Source organism: Loxodonta africana, chromosome X (genome assembly GCF_030014295.1).
Source record: "Loxodonta africana isolate mLoxAfr1 chromosome X, mLoxAfr1.hap2, whole genome shotgun sequence".
Taxonomy (NCBI): domain Eukaryota; kingdom Metazoa; phylum Chordata; class Mammalia; order Proboscidea; family Elephantidae; genus Loxodonta; species Loxodonta africana.
Genome location: NC_087369.1, coordinates 97,060,166 through 97,080,000, shown reverse-complemented (window position 1 = coordinate 97,080,000; position 19,835 = coordinate 97,060,166). Strand labels below are relative to the sequence as shown.

General features: G+C 37.9%; 1 protein-coding gene across 1 annotated transcript in view; it reads left to right on the top strand.

Moving 5' to 3' along the window:
- Positions 1–19,835, top strand: part of HDX (highly divergent homeobox) — a 135,619-nt gene that overhangs the window by 48,378 nt on the left and 67,406 nt on the right. The window lies entirely within an intron of this gene.

Sequence of the window (19,835 nt, the reverse complement as noted above, 5' to 3'; positions counted from 1 at the left end):
TTTCTGTGTTTAGTTTAATATGAATATTAAGCTTTACTTATGATATATATGTCATCATTATTGTCAAACCCAGAGCCAAAATGCTTACCATATTATTTGTAATCACCCTATTTAGTGTTTGTGAAGACAGAGATGTTCCATCGGGGATCATGACTCATAACATTAAACGTGAAAAATTGTTGTTGTCATTGGGTGCCACTGAGTGAGTTCCAACTCCTAACAACCCTGTGTACAACAGAATGAAACACTGTCTAGTCCTGCACCATCCTCAAAATCTTTGCTATGCCTGAGCCCATCCTTGAAGCCATTATGTCAATCCATCACATTGAGGGTCTTCCTCTCTTTCTGTGACCTTCTACTTTACCAAGCATGATGTCCTTCTCCAGGGACTGGTCCCTTCTCAAAACATGTCCAAAGTATGTGAGACAAAGTCTCACCATCTTTGCTTCTAAGGAGCATTCTGGTTGTACCTCTAGCAAGACTGATTTGTTCATTCTTCTGGCAGTCCATGGTATATTCGGTATTCTTTGCCAACCCCATAATTCAAAGGCATCAATTCTTCTTCAGTCTTCCTTATTCATTGTCCAGGTTTTACATGCATAAGAGGCAATTGAAAATATCATGGTAGATGAGGCAGGGCAAAGATGGCAGAGTAGTCAGACACATCCAGTGGTCTCTCTTACAACAAACACATGAAAAAACAAGTGAGCTGATTATACGTGACAATCCAGGAGCCCTGAACATCAAAGGCAAAGTAGAGGAATCAGACTGAGTGGCAGGGGGAGGGAGAGATGGTTCAGAAGCAGCAAGGAGTTGCCGAACCAGACCCAGCAGAAACCAGCACCCTGCAGGCTGGATTGGCTGGTATGTGCGGTGAGGCAAGCAATTGCGTTCAGGATGTGTTTTTCACATCCAGAGAAACTGAGCAGCAGAGAGTCTACTCTAGCCACCGGAGCCAGTGAAAATCAGCCCATGATCAGCAAAAGATAAGTACATGTGTCTATCCTACCACACAGATCAAAAAACACCCCATTTGGGAAGAACATCTCTTCCATTTATCTGCTCCCTTCTTGCTTTCCACTGGGTCCAGGCTGGCTTCGGCAGTTGTCACTTCCCCTGGGCCAGAATCAGGACCAGTCATGCTCCCTGAGCCATTTTCCTGACCTTAGAGAGGAAACAAATTAACAAACAGTAAAAAATAACCTGCCAGCTTTCCTAAATCAGGAACTCAGGGCAGGCACAGTTCCTTTGCCTAGGCACAGGCATAAGGGAACCATGGACTTTGAAGCCTTTCACCACTGCATAGACCTGTGTGAGTGCATTTCAACAGCATAGGCTCTCCTTAGCACAGTACAACAGGGTATATGCCTGAAGCTTAACTTCACTATATCAGCTATATGGTGGAGTGGAGGATTCATGACACTTGAAACCACTCTGCCCATTAAGCACAATCCTCACCTACCCACATCAGGGGCCTGAGGGCTGGTAGCTCTACCCACACCACCTAGCCACCTGTGACAGATGTCCAAGAATAAGTGGTGCCTCCCCGTCCTTAGAGCCAACAGCACTGAGTGCCCAGAGTGTGGCTGCAAACCCACCCACCTACCCACTCTAGAGAACAGGGACATGCTTTCCTCCCAGACATTCAGGGGCAGCCATCAGCCCCCTGCTGTGTTCAGTGCATTACCCTCTACCACAGCCAACTTAAATCACCTTTGCCCATCTATGACTGGAGGTGAGAGTCTGCACCACATGCTTGGTGACCGGCTACCTGGACACCTAAGCTGAATCCATAAAAGAAAAGTAAATGGACTTCTGGGCTCACATACCTAGTAAGTGATCTGGTGACAGGACATTAGAGCTTCAAGGGCGTCAATAATCAAACTAGCAAGCAAAAGCAGCCTATTTGGGCATATCAAAACAAGAAGCTAGGACACAGTAAGAAAAAATAAAATAAATAATAATAACATTGATGACTTGGAAACAACAGTCAATATCAAATCACATAAAGATGCAGACTATGATCAAAACAATCAAGAAGTCTTCCACAGGAAGAGAATTTCTTAGAATTAGAGGTAGAATACAAAAGATTAATGCACAGAACTCTTCAAGAGATCATGAAGGAGATCAGGCAAAACACAGAACAAGCCGAGGAACACACAGACAAAGGAAGAGAGGAATTAAAGAAGGTTATAGAAGAGTGCAATGGCAAATTTAGCAGGCTGCAAGAATCCACAGAGAGACAGCAAACAGAAATCCAGAAGATTAACAATAAAACTTCAGAATAAGACAACTCAACAGAAAGTCATAGGAGCAGAAGTAAGGCAATGAAAATCAGAATCAGTGAGATTGAAAATAAAGCACTTGAAACCAAATTATTTGAGGAAAAATCAGAGAAAAGAATTGAAAAACTTGAAGAAACCCTAAGAATTATGTGGGACTCTATCAAGAGGAATAACCTACAAGTGCTTGGCATACCAGAGCGGGGGGGGGGGGGGCGGGGAGGGGAGATACCAGAAAATAAAGAGAGAATTGTTGAAGATTTGTTGGCAGAAAACTTTCCTGATATCCTGAAATATGGGAAGATATCTATCCAAGATACTCATCAAACCACACACAAGGTAGATCCCAAAAGAAAGTCACCAAGACATATTATAATCAAACTTGCTAAAACCAAAGATAAAGAGAGAAATGGGAAACCCTGGTGGCATAGTGGTTAAGTGCTAAGGCTGCTAACCAAAGGGTCAGCAGTTTGAATCCACCAGGCACTCCTTGGAAACTCTATGGGGCAGTTCTACTCTGTCCTGTAGGGTCGCTATGAGTCGGAATAGACACAACAGCACTGTGTTTTAGGGATAAATGAAAAGTCATCTACAAAGGAGACTAAGCTTGGACTACTTGGCAGAAACCATGCAGGCAAGAAAGCAATGGGATGACATATACAAAGCCTTGAAGGAAAGAAATTGCCAGCCAAGAATTATATATCCAGCAAAAGTGTATCTCAAATATGATGGTGAAATTCAGGCATTTCCAGATAAACAGAAGTTTAGGGAATTAGTAAAAACCAAACCAAAATTACAAGTAATACTAAAGGGAGTCCTCCAGTTAAAAAATCAATAACATCAGATAACAACCCAAGGCTAGAACACACAACAGAGCAACCATATATAAACCCAGATAGGGAAGGCACAAAAATAAATCAAAGTTAAAACTCTGAAAACCGGGAAGCAGAGATATCAATATGTAAAAGATGACAACTGAAAAATGTAGTCATAGATCGTTCATATGGAGAGGAAGTCATGGCGACATAAAGAAATAAAAGATTGGTTTAAATTTAGAAAAATAGGGGTAAATATTAAGGTAACCACAAATATTAAGGTAACCACAAACAATCCTACACATCAAGATAAAAAAAACAAGAAAAACAAAGACTCAGTAAATAAAACATCTACAACACTAAAAAAAATTGAAAAGAAATGAAGAAACACAGCTCAGCACAGGAAATTAACTGGAACAAAGAAACTGTCAACAACACACAAAAAAAGACATCAGAATGACAGCACTAAACTCATACCTATCAATAATTATAATTATAAATGGACTACATGCACCAATACAGAGACAGAGTGTGACAGAATGGACAAAAAGTCATGATACGTCTATATGCTGCCTACAAGAGACACACCTTCAACATAAAGACAGAAACAAATGGAAGTTTAAAGGATGGAAAAAAATATATCAAACAAACAAGATGAGGATTGGCAATATTAATCTCCAACAAAATAGACTTTAAAGTAAAATCCACCATGAAGGATAAGCAAGGACACTATATAATGATTAAAGGGTCAGTTTTTATACCAGGAGGACATAATCATAATAAATATTTACACACCCAATGACAGGGCCCCAAAATATATAAGACAAACTCTAACAGTATTGAAAAGAGAGATAGACAGTTCCACAATAATAGTAGGAGGCTTCAACACACAACTTTTGGTGAAAGACAGAACATTTAGAAAGAAGCTCAATAAAGACATGGAAGATCTAAATGCCACAATCAATCAACTTGACCTCATACGCATATACAGAACACTCTACCCAAAAGCAGCCAAGTATATTTTCTTTTCCAACGCACATAGAACATTCTCTAGAATAGACCACATATTAGGCCATAAAGCCATCCTTAACAAAATTCTAAGCCCTGAAATGTTACAAACCATCTTTACTGACCATAAAGCCATACAAGTAGAAATCAAAAACAGAAAAAGCAAGAAAAAAACAAACAAACATGGAAACAGAACAACACCTTGCTCAAAAACTACTGGGTTATAGAAAACATTAAGGACAGAATAAAGAAATGCACAGAATCAAGTGAGAATGAAAACACTTCCTATTGGAACCTTTGGGACACAGCAAGAGAGCAGTAAATGCACATGTACAAAAAGAAGAAAGGGACAAAATCAAAACATCGACCCTACAACTCGAACAAATAAAAAGAGAGCAGCCAAACAAAAAAAGCCCTCTGGCACCAGATGAAATCAAATAACAAAAATTAGAGCAGAATTAAATGAAATGGAGAACAGAAAAACAATTGAAAGATTTAACAAGACCAAAAGCTGGTTCTTTGAAAAGATCAACAAAATCGATAAACCATTGGCCAAACTGACAAAAGAGAAACAGGAGAGGAAGCAAATAACTTGAAGAAGAAATGAGATGGGCGATATCACAACAGACCCAACTGAAATGAAAAGAATCATAACAGAATACTATGAAAAATTACACTCTAAATTTTGAGACACACACTACCTACCAAAACTAACACAGGGGTAGAAAAACTAAATAAACCTATAATAAAAAGAAGAGATTGAAGAGGTAATTAAAAAGTTGCAACAACAACAAAAAAAAAATTCCTGGTCCTGAGGGCTTCACTAGAGAATTCTACCAAACTTTCTGAGAATAGTTAACACCACTACTACTGAAGATATTTCAGAGCATAGAAAAGGACGGAATACTCCCAAACTTAGTCTATGAAGCCAGCATAACCCTGATATCAAAAACAGGTAAAGAGGCTACAAAAAGAGAAAATTACAGACCAATATCCCTCATGAACAAAAAAAAGTGAACAGAGACGCAAAAATCTTCAACAAAATTCTAGGCAATAGAATTCAACAATGTACATATAAAAAAAAAATTCACCACAACCAGGTGGGATTCATACCAGGTATACAGGGATGGTTCGACATTCGAAAAAAATCAATATAATCCATCACACCAAAGACAAGAACCACATGATCTTATCAATCTATGAAGAAAAGGCATTTGACAACTCCAACACCCATTCATGATAAAAACTCTCAGCAAAAGAGGAATAGAAGGGAAATTCCTCAATATATTGGCAGACATTTATACAAAGCCAACAGCCAACATAAACAGAAATGGAGAGAGTCTGAAAGCATTCCCCTTGAGCATGGGAACCAGACGAAGATGCCCTTTATCACCACTCTTATTCAACATTGTGCTGGAGGTCCTAACCAGAGCAATTAGGCTAGAAAAAGAAATAAAGGGCATCCAAATTGGAAAGGAAAAAGTAGAAGTACCTCTGTTTGTAGATGACATGATCTTATACAGAGAAAACCCCAAGGAATCCACAAGTAAACTACTGAAACTAATAGAAGAGTTCAGCAATGTATCAGGATGCAAGAAAAATACAAAATTCTGCTGGGTTCCTCTGCAGCAACAAAGAGAACTTCGAAGCGGAAATCACCAAATTATTATCATTCACAATAGCCCCCAAGAAGAAAAAAAAATACATAGGAATAAATCTAACCAGAGATGTAAAAGACCTATGCAAAGAAAATTATAAGACACTACTGCAAGAAGCCAAAAGAGACATACATAAGTGGAAAAGCATACGTTGCTCATGGATAGGAAGACTCAACATTGTGAAAATGTCTATTCTACCCAGAGTGATCTACAGATACAATGAAATCCTGATGCAAATTCCAGTGGCATTTTTTTTAATGAGATGGAGAAACAAATCACCAACTTCCTATAGAAAGGGAAAAGGCCCTGGATAAGTAAAGCATTAGTGAAGAAGAACAAAGTGGGAGGCCTCACACTACTTGAGTTTAGAAACTATTATACCACCACGGTACACAAAACAGACTGGTACTAGTACAACAACAGTTACATAGACCAATGAAACGGAATTAAGAATCAAGACATAAATTCATCCACCTATGAACACCTATGATATTTGACAAAGGCCCAAAGTCCATTAATCGGGGAAAAGACAGTCTCTGTAACAAATGGTGCTGGCATAACTGGATACCCATCTGCAAAAAAATGAAACAGGAGCCATGCCTCAAACTGTGTACAAAAACTAACTCAAAATGGATCAAAGACCTAAATATAAATAGTAAAATTATAAAGACCATGGAAGAAAAACTATGGACAACGCTAGGAGCCCTAATACATGGCATAAACAGAATACAAAACATTACTAAGAATGTAGAAACACCAGAAGAGAAACTAGATAACCGGGAGCTCCTAAAAATCAAACCCTTATGCTAATGAACAGACTTCACCAAGGGAGTAAAAACACAACCCACTGACCAGGAAAATATTCTGGCTACAACAATTCTAATCAGGGTCTAATCTCTAAAATCTACAAGATACTGCTAAACCTCAACAATAAAAAGAGAAATAACCCAATTTAAAAAATGGGCAAAGGATACGAACAGGGATTTCACTAAAGAAAACATTCAGGCTGCTAACAGATACATGAGGAAATGCTCGCTCGCGATCATTAGCCATTAGAGAAATGCAAATCAAAACTACAATGAGATACTATCTCACCCCAACAAGGTTAACATTAGTCCAAAAAACACAGTAAATGTTGGAGAGGTTGCAGAGAGACTGGAACACTTATACACTGCTGGTGGGAATGTAAAACGGTACAACTACTTTGGAAACTGATTTTGTGCTTCCTCAGAGCTAGAAATAGAAGTACCATACAATCCAGCAATCCCACTCCTTGGAATATATCCTAGAGAAATAAGAGCTATTACACAGATATTTGCACACCCATGTTCATTGCAGCATTATTCACAATAGCAAAAAGATGGAAACAACCTAGGTGCCCATCAACAAAAGAAAGGATGAACAAACTATGGTATATTCACACAATGAAATACTATACAATGATTGATAAAGAACAACGATGAATCCCCAAAACATCTCATAACATGGATGAATCTGGAAGGGCATTATTCTGAATTCAATTAGTCAGATGCAAAAGTATAAATATTGTATGAGACCACTATCGTAAGAACTCAAGAAAAGGTTTAAACGAAGAAGAAAACATTCTTTGATGGTTATGAGGGTGGAGAGAGAGGGAGAGGGATATTCACTAACTAGATAATAGATAAGAATTATCTTAGGCGAATGGAAGGAAAACACACAATACAGGTGAGGTCACCACAACTGGACTAAACCTTAAGCTAAGAAGTTTCCTGAATACAACTAAACACTTCGAGGAACAGAGTAGCAGGGGTGGAGGTCTGGGGACCATGGTTTCAGGGGATATCTAGGTCAATTGGCGTAACGAATTTTACTAAGAAAGTGTTCTGCATCCCATTTTGGTGAATGGTAACATGGGTCTTAAAAGCTAGCAAGCAGCCATCTAAGATATATCAATGGGTCTCAACCCATGTGGAGCAAAGGAGAATGAGGAACACCAAAGACACAAGGAAAATATTAGCCCAAGAGACAGAAAGGGCCACTTAAACTATAGACTCCATTACCCTGAGACCAGAAGAACTAGATGGTGCCTTGCTGTCACCGATGACAGCTCTGACAGGGAACGCAACAAAGAGTCCCTGAAGGAGCAAGAGAAAAGTGGGGTGCAAACCTCAAATTCTAGTAAAAAGGCCAGACATAATGGTCTGACTGAGACTGGAGGGACCCCAGAAGACATGGCCTCAAAGACTCTCTGTTACCCCATGTCTTAGTTATCTAGTATCTAGTACTGCTGTAACAAAAATACCACAAGCGGATGGCTTAAATAAAGAGAAATTTATTCTTTCACAGTCTAGTACGTTACAAGTCCAGGGGAAGGCTTTCTCTCCTTGTCGCTTCTGGAGGAAGATCCTTCTCCTTAATCTTCCCCTGGACAAGGAGCTTCTCAGGCACAGGGACCCCAGGTCCAGAGGACGTGCTCTGCTCCTGGTGCTGCTTTCTTGGTGGTATGAGTCCCCAACTCTCTGCTTGCTTCCCTTTCCTTTAATCCCTTGAGAGATAAAAGGTGGTGCAGACCCCACGCCAGGAAACTCCCTTTACACTGGATCAGGGAGGTGACCTGAGTTAGGATGGTGTTACAATCCCACCCAAATTCTCTTTAGCATAAAATTACAATCACAAAATGGAGGACAACCACACAAAACTGGGAATCATGGCCTAACCAAGTCGATAGATATTTTAAAAATTTTAGGGGGACACAATTCAATGCACAACACCCCAGAACTTATACCATTCCTGAAGTCAACTCTTTAGACAAAGAGGAGACTGGAGTATAAGACATAAAATGATACTGGTGAAGAGAGTGCCTCTTAGCACAAGTAGATAAATGAGACGAAAGGGGCAGCTCCTGTCCACAGGTGAGATGAGAAGGCAAAAAGAGACAGGAGCTGTTGAATAGACACAGGAAATCTGGGGTGGAAAGGAGGAGTGTGCTGTCACATTATAGGGAGAGCAACTAGGGTCACATAACAACGCGTGTATAAATCTTTGTATGAAAAAATAACTTGAACTGTAAACTTTCACTTAAAGCACAATTACAAGAAAGAAAATATCAGGCACACCTTAGTCCTCAAAGTGATATCTTTGCTTTTTAACACATTAAAGAGGTCATTTGCAGCAGATTTGCCCAATGCAATGCCTCCTTTGATTTCTTGACCGCTCCTTTCAAGGGCATTGATTTGTGGATCCAAGTAAAATGAAGCCCTTGACAACTTTAATCTTTTCTCCATTTATTGTGATGTTGCTTATTGGTCCAGTTGTGAGGATTTTTGTTTTATGTTGAAGTGTAATCCATACTGAAGGCTGTAATCTTTGATCTTCATCAATAAGTGCTTCAATTCCTCTTCATTTTCAGCAAGCAGGGTTGTGTCATCTGCATAACACAGGTTGTTAATGAGTCTTCCGTCAAATCCTGATGCTGCATTCTTCTTACAGTCCAGCTTCTTGGATTATTTGCTAGGTGTGATGGTTAAGATTGTATATCACCTTGGCATTACCATGATTCTCAGTGTTTTGGTGGTTGTATAATGTGATTATTTCCCTGTTGAAGTTCAATATGTGATCACCTCCACAATGGAATCTGCTGAGTTGTACCAGTGGGGTCATGGCCTCTGGTGGCTCACCACCCCCTCAGCCTTCATTTCTCAGCCCTCTGCCACCTACTTCCTTCCTCCTAGCTTTGCCAAGGTTTTTTTTTTTTTTTTGGCTTGTTCTGGATCCTGCAGCTGCCTCTTGTTCATCTGACCACCAGTTCTTGGGACTTGAGCTAGCAGCTTACCTGCCAATCTTGGGATTCGTGGATCTTCACAGCCCATGAGCAAGAGTCTTGCTCTCCAATCTGCCAATCTTGGGTTTGCCAGTCCCTGCAGCTATGTGAATCAGGAGAAGCCTTGCGGTCTTTCCTGCCAATCTTGGGATTCGTGGATCTTCACAACCTGTGAGAAAAGCCCTGCTCACAGACCTGCTGATCTTGGGTTCGCCAGCCCCTGTGGATACATGAATCAGGAGAAACCTCTATCCTGATCCACGGAGTTGGGACATTCCAGCCTCTACAATCTCATGAGCTGTTTCCTCAATATAAACCTTTCTCTCTCTGTATATACATACACAGAAGCTGAAGAGACAAGAAACACAGGAAACTGAGCTGCCTCAATCTCAAATGGTGTGGCCTTGAACTCTGGGGTTTCAAAAGTGGAGCCATGGCTTCTGGTGTTTCTAAGGGTGGAGTTGCCACTCAGATGTACTAGGAGAATGGCATACCTAAAGCCGAGAGAGCAGAGTTGCCATCCCAGTGGGCCTGGAAGGCAGAGCTGAAGCCCAGGGCCAAGGGGCCTCCACTCAAAATCCAGAGTGTGGCCAATACCTAGAGCCTGGAGGGCAGAGCTATTGTGTAAATGGTTTCAGAGAACAAGGGATTATTTGCAAAACTTTGAGGGCTAATGTAATGCATCCTGCTGACTTGCTTGATGCCTGTTATACCTTCTTTCCCTCCAATTTTTTCCATTTGTAATGGAAATGTCTAGCTTGTGCCTGTTCTGCCACTGTACTTTGGAAGCAGATAACTTGTATTTTAGATTTCACAGATGAGGAGGAATTTTTGGATTTTGGACTTGGACTTGATTTAAGAATTTTGCTATGATACGAGGGAGTGAATATGTTTTACATGTGGCAAGGGCATGAATTTTTGGGGGCTAAACAGTGGAATGTCATGGATTGAATTGTGTCCCCCCAAATATGTGTCAACTTGGTTAGGCCATGATTCCCAGTATTGGGTGGTTGTCTTCCATTCTGTGATTTTCCTGTGTCAAAAATCATAGTCTCTGCCTGTGGTTAAAGATTAGTGTTGGACCTAACACCCTTGTTCAGGTCACATCCCTGATCCAATGTACAGGGAGTTTCCCTGGGGTGTGGCCTGCACAACCTTTTATCTTACAAGAGCTAAAAGGGAAGGGAAGGGAAGGGAAACAAACAGAGAGTTGAGGACCTCATATCACCAAGAAAGCAGTTCTGGGAGCAGAGTGTGTCCTTTGAGCCAGGGTTTCTTCACAGAGAAGCTCCTAGTTCAGGGGAAGATTGATGACAAGGACCTTCCTCCAGAGCAGACAGAGAGAGAAAAAGCATTCCCTTGGAGCTGACATCCCAAATTTGGACTTCTAGCCTACTAAAAAAAAAAAAAAATTTTTTTTTTTTTTAGACAGTGAGAAAATAAATTTCTCTTTGTCATAGCCATCCACTTGCGGTATTTCTGTTATAGCAGCATTAGATGACTAAGACACTCTGCATAAAGATTGAATAAGTATGGCAAAAGGATGCAACCCCAATGCACAGGTTTCTTTAAACCACGCAGTATCCCCTTGTTCTTTTTGAATGACTGCTTCTTGGTCTGTGTATAGGTTTCAGGTGAGCACAATAAAGTGTTCGGGGATTCCCATTCTTTGCAATGTTGTCCATAATTTGTTATGATCCACACAGTCGAATGCCTGTGCAATAAAACACAGTTAAACATCTTTCTGGTATTCCCTGTTTTCAGCCAGGATCCATCTGACATCAGGAATGATATCCATTTTTCTACTTCTTCTGAATTTGGCTTAAATTTCTGGCAGTTTCTTGTGGATGTACTGCTGCAACTGCTTTTGAATGATCTTCAGCAAAATTTTACTTGTGTGTGATATTAATGATGTTGTTCAATATTTTCCACATTCCACTGGATCACCTTTCTTTGGAATGGGTGCAAATATGGATCTCTTCCAGTCAGTGCGCCAGGCAGCTGTCTTCCAAATTTCTTGGCAAAGACGAGTGAGCACTTCCAGTGCTGAATCCATTTGTTGAAACATCTCAAATGGTATTGCACAATTCCTGTAGCCTTCTTTTTTGCCAATGCCTTCAGTGCAGCTTGGACTTCTTCCTTCAGTACCATTGGTTCTTGCTCATATGCTGCCTCCTGGAATCGTTGATGTTGACCAACTCTTTTTGTTACAGTGACTCTGTGTATTCATTGCTTCCATCTTCTTTTGATGCTTTCTGCATCAATATTTTCCCTATAGAATCGTTCACTATTCCAGCTAGAGGTTTGAATTTTTTCTTCAGCTGTTTTTCAGTTTGACAAATGCTCAGTGTATTCTACCCTTTTGGTTTTCTAACTCCAGGTCCTTGCACTTGTCATTATAATACTTTACTTTGTCTTCTCAAGCTGCCCTTTGAAATCTTCTGTTCAGCTCTTTTATTTCATCATTTCTTCCTTTCACTGTAGCTACTTTACGTTGAAGAGCAAGTTTCAGAGTCTCTTCTGACATTCAATTTGGTCTTTTCTTTCTTTCCTGTCTTTTTAATGACCTTTTTCTTTCTTCATGTATGATATCCTTGATGTCATCCCACAACTCAACTCATCTTCAGTCATTGGTGTTCAATGCTTCAAATTTATTCATGAGAATGTCTCTAAATTTAGGTGAGATATACTCAAGATCGTACTTTGGCTCTTGTGGACTTATTTTAATTTTCTTCAGCTTCAACTTGAACTTCCTACCACTCATCTGTCAGTTTGTCCTACTGTGGTGCCTTCCATGTTGCTGTGATGCTAGAAGCTGTGCCACTGGTGTTTCAAATACCAGCAGGGTCACCCATGGTGGTCAGGTTTATGTGGAGCTTCCAGACTAAAAGAGACTACAAAGAAGGATTTGGCAGTGTACTTCAGAAAATATTGGTGAGTGAAAACCTTATGAATAGCAGCTAAACATAGTCTGATATGGTGCTGGAAGATGAGCTCTTCAGGTTGAAAGGTACTCAAAATATGACTGCGAAAGTGCTGCCTCATCAAAATAGGATCAACCTTAAGGATGTAGATAAAGTAAAGCTTTTGTAACCTTCATTTGCTGACATGGCATGACTCAAAATAAGAAGAAATGTGAAAATAGCAGTTGATAATTCTGTCTACACTTTATTTAGTGTCTCGGACTAGATATAGACTAATAAGAAAACAATGTTGATATGTGTCTGAATGCAATTACATTTATCCTCTTTACCCATTATTCCCCCACAACTCCCTAAAAAAAAAGATTAATTCAACACTCTTTGATGATGATACTTGATGCTTCTTAATAACTTCTATTCTAGAGACCAAAAAAAAAATCACATTACATTAGCAGCCCAGGAAAGAATTATTAATTTAGCATAAGCATAGACATAAAAAATTGTTCTTTTCCTTAAAACACCAATGGAAATAGAGCTAAAATGCTTTTGCAAGATTAGTGTTTAATCATTTGTGGAATAGAATAAGATTATTCTTTTGTTTTAATTGAGGTGAAATTTGCATAACAAAAATTTAACCGTTTTCAAGTGAATAATTTAGTGGCATTTATTATATTCACAAGGCTGTGCAACTACCACCTCTATCTAGTTACACACTATTTTCATCACTCCATTAAGCAGTTACTCTCCATTCCTCACCCCGACCCTGGCATCTCCTATCTGCATTATTTCTGTGAGTTTACCTATTCTGAGTATTTCATATAAATTAACTCATATGATAAGAGGCGTTTTGCATCTGATTTCATTCACATAGCATGTTTCTGTGGTTTATCTGTGTTGTAGCATGTATCAGTATTTCATCCCTTTTATCACTGAATAGGATTGCATTGTGTGCATATGCCACAATTAGTTTATCTGTCCATTCATTGATGGGTTTTGGGGTTGTCTCCATCTTTTAGCTATTGTAAATAGTGCTGTGAATAGGGTGAACATTCTTGTACAATGATTTGTTGAAGCACCTGTTTTCAGTTCTTTTGGGTATATAATTTTGAGTGGAATTGAAAGGTCATATGATAACTCTATGTTTAACTTTTTGAAGAACAGCCCAATTGATTTCCACAGTGACTGAAACATTTTACATTCCTGCCAGCTATGTACAAAGGTTCCAATTTTTCCACATCCTCACCAATGCTTATTTTCCTTTTTTTTTATAGCCATCCTTGTGAGTATGAAGTGGTATCTCACTGTGGTTTTAATTTGCATTTTCCTAAAGATTAATGACCCTGGGCATCTTTTCATGTGCTTGTTGGCCATTTCTAGTCCTTATTGGAGGAAATGTGTACTTAAGTCCTTTGCTCATTTTTTAATTGGGTTTTGTTTTTGAGTTCTAAAATTCTTTATATGTGCTGGATACTAGATCCTTATCAGATATACGGTCTGCAAATATTTTCTCCCATTCCGTAGTTTGTATTTTCACTTTCTTTGTAACATCTTACGATGCACAAAAGTTTTTAATGTTCATGAAATCCAATTCTTTTTTTTTTATTGCTCATGCTTTTGGTGTCATTGCTGAATCCAAGGTCATGAAGATTTGCCCTTATGATTTCTTCTAAGAGTTTTATAGTTTTAGCTCTTACATTTAGGTCATTGATACATTTTGGGTTAATATTTGTATATGGTTTGAGGTAGGGATTCAACTTCATTCTTTTGCATGGAGATATGAGTTGTCCCAGTACCATTTGTTTAAGGGAGCATTCTTTCCCCATTGAGTGGCCTGGGCATCTATGTTAAAAATCATTTGTCCATAGATGTATGGGATTAATTCTGGATTCTCAAATCTATTCCATTGGTCTGTATGTCTACAGTGATTTCAGTAGCACACTCTTTTGATTACTGTAGCTTTGTAGTAAGCTTTGATGCCAGGAAATGTGAGTCTCCCAATTTTGTTCTTCTTATTCAGTATTTTTTGGCTATTCATAACTCATTGCAATTCCATATGAATTTGAGGACCAACTTTTTCATTTCTTCAGAAAAGGCCATTTGGATATTGATATGGATTGCATCATATCTGTAGATCACTTTGAGTAGTATTAACATCTGAACCATGTTGTCTTCCAATTCATGAGCACAGATATCTTCCAAGTTATTTAAGTCTTCATTACTTTCATTCAGCAGTATTTTGTAGTTTTCAGTGTACAAGTGTTTCACGTCCCTAGTTAAATTTATTCCTTAGTATTTTATTCTTTTTGATGCTATTGTATATGCAATTCTTTTCTTAATGTACTTTTTGGATTTTTAGTTGTTGGTGCATAGAAATTCAGCTGATCTTTGCTTGTTGATCTTTTATGCTGCAACTTTGCAGGATTCATTTATTAATTGTAAAGTTTTTCATGGATTCTTTGGGATTTTCTGTATATAGGATCATGTCATTGGCAGAATATGATTATTCTTGCATGTTACACTTTTGTTTGAATTTGGGAAGTGTATTTCTTCTTCACATGAGGAATTGAAAAACGAGTTGGGAGCAACAATGCCCAGGTTTTACCACTGGCTCTAAACACAAAATCTTCCTTGTTTGTTATTGTTTAGAGAAATTAAATGTGTTCTTTGAAGGTGGTAGAGACCACATAATAAATTATTAGAATTGGGATCTAATCTTGGTTCTGCTACAAGCCAGCTTTCAAATTTAGGTAAAATACTTATTATTCTGGGCCTCAATTTCTTCATCTACAAAATAAGATGAGATTAGATAACTTCTAATGTCCTATTCTAACACTTTTAGTCTTTAGTTACAGAGAGAAGCATAATCCCTACAATGAAGTTGCATCAAATCTCAACTTCAAAATGATATTGATTCTAGAGTAGTTCTTAAGTTCTACATTTATCTCCTTTAACCAATAGCACTTTAACCATATTTTAAATTTAAATACTTTTATGAGACAAGTCTCAATTTGACTACCTGCATGTTAAAGGTAGGAATTTGTTCTGTTGTATTCTTTAAGCAATTTTCTTTTGTAATAGAACGTTTGTATTAGAAATTGTTAAGTCTGTTCACTTACTATTTTACTAATAATTTAGGTATGTGATGTTACAAATGTTCTCACAAGTTAAAATCTACTGGTAACAAGCTAAAATCCTCCTTTTATAAACTGGATAACCAGAGATGACTACTGATATCCATTTATCTTGGATAATTTTTAAATAGTTCACCCTGAACTGGAGAATAGTTAGAGGTATCTTCTATATCTGCAGTTCTATAAGCTGCATGCCTCAGAATTATGCTCTCAAATCCATGCTAGGTGATGTACAAAGAGAAGTTAATTGTTTTAATTCCTACCTTCAGCTAGTGTCTAGTTAAAAGATAAGCAAATTTTTGGAACTCAATATTAGTACATGATAAAAATATTTTTATTACAACCAGTCAAGCACTAGAGGGATACTATAGCAATAAGTTACAACATTGGAAACAGGGCTTAACTCTTAGGAATTCACTTGAAAAAAAAAAGAATCAGTTATTGCACTTGTCAATAGCAGGTGATTTTAAGAGTTTATAAGACCATATATTTCCAAATTGGAGGCATGTGTGGATAGGGATTGAGATGGTTAATGTTTCTAGTGACAAAATGCAGCATTAAGAAAACAACAGTAGCTAAGCAACTAGCCCTGCCCATTGGACAAACCCCAAAACCAAACCTGTTGCCACTGAGTCAATTCCAACTCACAGCAACCCTATAAGACAGAGTAGAACTGCCCCACAGAGTTTCCAAGGAGCGCCGGGTAAATTCTAACTGCCGACATTTTGGTTAGCAGACGTAGCTCTTAACCACTATGCCACCCATTGGACAAGGATGTGAAAAGTATTGTGCCCAGAGAAGAGCAAACAACAAAGAATGCACAGACTACCTGCTCAGACATAACCAAATAAAACAAAAAAACAGGATGACACAAACAAATCTACAATCAATAAACAAAGAAAATAACTACTGAATGTCCTGAAGACAGCAGAAAATATCAAAAAATAAAAGAAAAAGGACAGGATGGTTACAGTAGGCATCCAAAATGAAACACGAGATGACTTTCCAGTAAAGAAAGGGCACTAGAACTATCTGACAGGGAATGCAAATCTCAAAGAAAGTTGTATCCAAGTGTTTGTCTTCAGTTTCAGACAATGAAGAAAAATGAAGAAACCCTGAGAATTATGTGGGATACAATCAAAAGCCAAAATTTTCAACTGATCAGAGTTCCAGAACAGGTGGAGAAAATGGAAAACACAGAGGGGATCATTGAAGAATTGCTGACAGAAAACTTCTGTAACATCATCAAAGAACCCCATATAGGACATATCCAAAAGAAAATCATCAAGGCCTATCATAATCACACTCGTTAAAACCAAAGACAAAGAATCCTGAAAGCAGCTCAAGAAAAATGAAAAGTCACATACAGAGGGAAAACAATAAGACAAAACTCTGATTATTCTGCAGAAACCATGAAGGCAAGAAGGCAATGGGATGACATATAAAACCTTGAAAGAAAAAAAATTCCCAACCAAGAATAATATATCCTGCAAAACTGTTGTTCAAATATAATGGTGAAATTAGGACATTTCCAGATAAACAGAAATTAAGAAAATATGTAAAAAACAAACCAAACTTACAAGAATTATTAAAAGGAGTCCTTCGGTTTGAGAACAAACAACATCAGACCACAGCCTGAGTCTAGAACACAATTTCATACCAGCCAGATACCAACCTAGGAAATGAACTCTCAAGGACTATTCAAAACCAAAATATTTGTGTTCCATAGAGTTTTCAAGACTGACCTTTTGGAAGTAGATTGCCAGGCTTATCTTCTGAGGTGAATCGGGGTGGATCTGAACTGACAACCTTTTGGCTAGTAGTCAAGTACTTGACAGTTTACACCACTCAGGAACTCAAGTAGCTCATTATCTAATGGAAAGATGAAAAAAACTTCAGGAAACAAGATTGAAACCCTGGCAGGGTGGGCTACTGTCTGGACTCACGATCTGGACTAGACTGAGTAGTACACAGCATATGGAAAACTGAGGGAGCAAGCTGAAGAAATTAGTTAGAAAATTTTAATGGTTCTCATTCCAGAGGGGCTGCTTTTAAGTAAAAAAAATAAGTACACATATATAATTCAGTTCCACATTTAACTGAGATACATAGTCATCATGTAATCTCATTAGTTTTCTCATCTAGTTTTATTTTAAAAAGAAAAAGAAAGATATTGCCAGAGATGCCCTTGAGGCTGGTGAAAATGTCAAAGGTTTTCTGTCTACTGCATAACAGTATAAGTCAAATAAAGTCAAAACAATTACGTAGTCGTTTGGATCAAGCCTCACGTTTCACCTAGATTACCAGAGTTACTTGGCAATTACTTTTTTCACAAAATCAGCAAGAAAATTCCCTAATAGATCTCCTTCACTTGAACCAGGGTGTTAGGCTGCAGCGAAAGTGGCTTTAAAGTCCAGTAGAAAAACAAAACTGACTTCAACCTCAGGGTTCCTCAGGGAAGAATTCATCTTCTTCTTTCAATGTACTCCTTTTATGCTTTTATAAATAGGTATTTACAGTTTTAATACTAATTGTTCTTTATTGCCATATTTATTTTCTTAGTTGAAATATGCTCTTAGGAGTTTTAAAAATAACTCTTCCTCTTGCATAAGCTTCTACTTAACAAGCATTGTCATGAGAGGTAATTTTCAGCATTGCTAATGCTTAGACCCCAGCACATTTTTCTAGCAAATCAAATCAGGTTTGATTTAGTTCAATATAAGGGATGAAGCAGCTTTGGATGTCCTCTAAATGAATTACAAATTAATTGGCTGAGTGAGTTCGGTGTTCTGTTCGTTATTCCTTCCACTCTGACAGTAATGAAGGCTAGCTTGCACTGGAAAAAATGGTGCAATGAAAATTATAGGAATATTTATGTTGGCTTTTAAAATGAATTATCTGAATTTACCTAGAACCTTATGACCATTATTTGTGCTCTGTTTTATTTTGAGAAAATTTAGCTCCACAACCATTGTGTAATCAATATAGGATGAGCACCTAATGAGATTTTTCCCTTGTAAATCATTCCAGAGTTATTCCTCTTGATTAAAAAAAAAAAAACAACAAACACTTGGACAGTGTGTTTTGATTCATTTACTGAGAACATGTAATTTAGTACTAGTACTTATAATGTCACTAATCAGGTTTTTTTTTTTTTAATAGATAAGAGAAACAGATTTAGCAGAAAAAAAGCAGTATCATCTTTCTTAGGAAAAAACCAAAAAAACCAAACCCAGTGCCGTCGAGTCAGACACACTTTACTCAATGTAGCTTCAAACTCTGGGTAGTAAATCAAGAATTCATATATTGTTTTTATCCATAGTAGCTAAAATTACTTTTAAAAGAGTGTAGCTTTAAAACAAATTTATGCTTATTGTTTGGTATTACATCAATTTTAAGCATGTTAACTCATTTATTTACATCCTGTTGTATACTTTATTTTTCACTGGTACCCAAAGCTGATTTAGGAGAGTTTCCATTTTAAATTTAAGTTAAAAAGGAAATATTAAAAGCAGTATGTGTCTGGGAAGGATTTAAAGTCTAGCCTTTGTGTGGAGCCAGACCATGTCATCCTAGGCAGAAGGCAGCAACAAAATCTCCTGGGATGACTTGCAACATTTGCCCCCAACTCGTTCATTCTCACAGGCTCTCGCTTTTCCTCTCCCTCTCTCATTTTCTCTGTCATTACACACATATATTTTTTAGAATTTTACCACCCCTTGAGATAATTGGAGGCATCATAGGAATAAGCTGCTAGAAAATATCAGAAATATTTCTATTTCTAGCTCTGCCATGGACTTTCTATGCCCTGCTGAAAGATTCCTGTGGCCTTTCTTGACTCCTTACCAGCAAGATAGAGGTCATTATTATATCATGCTTCTAATTTACTTCCTAGGTATGCCTCCAGAATTAATCAAATTAAAACAATATGTAACCCTTAGTTTACTGAACACAAAATCTAAGAACACAATATTATTATTAAAAAGAATACATTGGAGATAAACAGCAGGCTCATTATGAAAGTTTCTGAAGCCATAAATATAATCATTTTTATAGAGCTACTTTATCTTCCCACATTTCTCCTATTTTTTAATTTATGATAATATTGATAGATCTGCATATGGCAAATCTAGATTAATTGATCTAAAGGCAGCACACTGGTGTGATCCTATCATTGTTATTTAAAATGTGGGTAGTGTGTGCATGTGAATATGTATA